We start from the raw sequence: 1,024 nt of genomic DNA on the forward strand, positions 1-1,024 counted from the left end.
CCTGAACTACACACACATGCTCAGGACATATACATGCACTAATGGAGAGATTTCAGAGTGGGGGGGCTGCCCATGGAAAGGCGCCCGAGCAGTTGGGGGTTCGGTACCTTGCTCAAGAGCACCTTGGCAGTGCCCAGCCACCAGTCCATCACCATACTTTGGGGGATTGAAACAGCGCCCCTCCAGTCCCCCACCCAACTGACTGAGCTACTGCCACCCCCAATAAAAGATTTCTGCTCAGAACTACGTTGGAACTATGTGTGGGGTAATCTATGCAATTCAACAATAAAAGTTTAATTGTTTATCTATTTATATATTATTTATATGATGGTGGTCTTTGGCTTTCTGTCTTCTCCGTAGTGTCTTTGCTTTAGTCCCCTCCTGGTGCTCCATCAGTTCTAGCCCTTTACCCGGGACTCCTGATAGGTGGGCGCTTTGGGCTTCCTTACTCCAGGGTTACCATCATGCCCCTTTGCACCAGGCTCCCCATGCAAGCCTGAGATCCCTGGCCAACAGGAACTGTGGGGGCCATCTTACCAAAGCCTTGGGGGACTCTGACACCTGGAAATTTGGGTGGTATGAATTAGTCATCTTAATTAAGACAATTGAACTATTATCCAATATTACTGTTATCATGCTGGTAATTTACTTAGAATAAGTGTAAACCATGAACCAGTCTGTGATCCACTCAACATCCTCGGATTGGAACTGTCAGTCAAAAGAAATCCTTCTTTCTGTTTTTTGAACCAGAACTCTAGGTACAATTTCCCATAAATGAGGTTTATTGACCAATGTTGCAAGAACAAGTGTTAGAGTTGTATACTGCATCGGTGAGCAAATCCTTTTTAACCCTTCTGTTGTCCTCACTGTGGACCATGAACTTGTCACTCTGGGTCAAAACTGAAAAATGCCTTTTTGTGGAACTTTTTGTCATTTTTGTCACTTTTTTAAAAACATTTTTTCCCCTCTTTTCAACACTTTTTTTTACACATGGTAAAAAAACCTAATTTAAATGACAGGTTTA

This window comes from Etheostoma spectabile, chromosome 8 (assembly GCF_008692095.1).
Source record: "Etheostoma spectabile isolate EspeVRDwgs_2016 chromosome 8, UIUC_Espe_1.0, whole genome shotgun sequence".
NCBI classification, from domain to species: domain Eukaryota; kingdom Metazoa; phylum Chordata; class Actinopteri; order Perciformes; family Percidae; genus Etheostoma; species Etheostoma spectabile.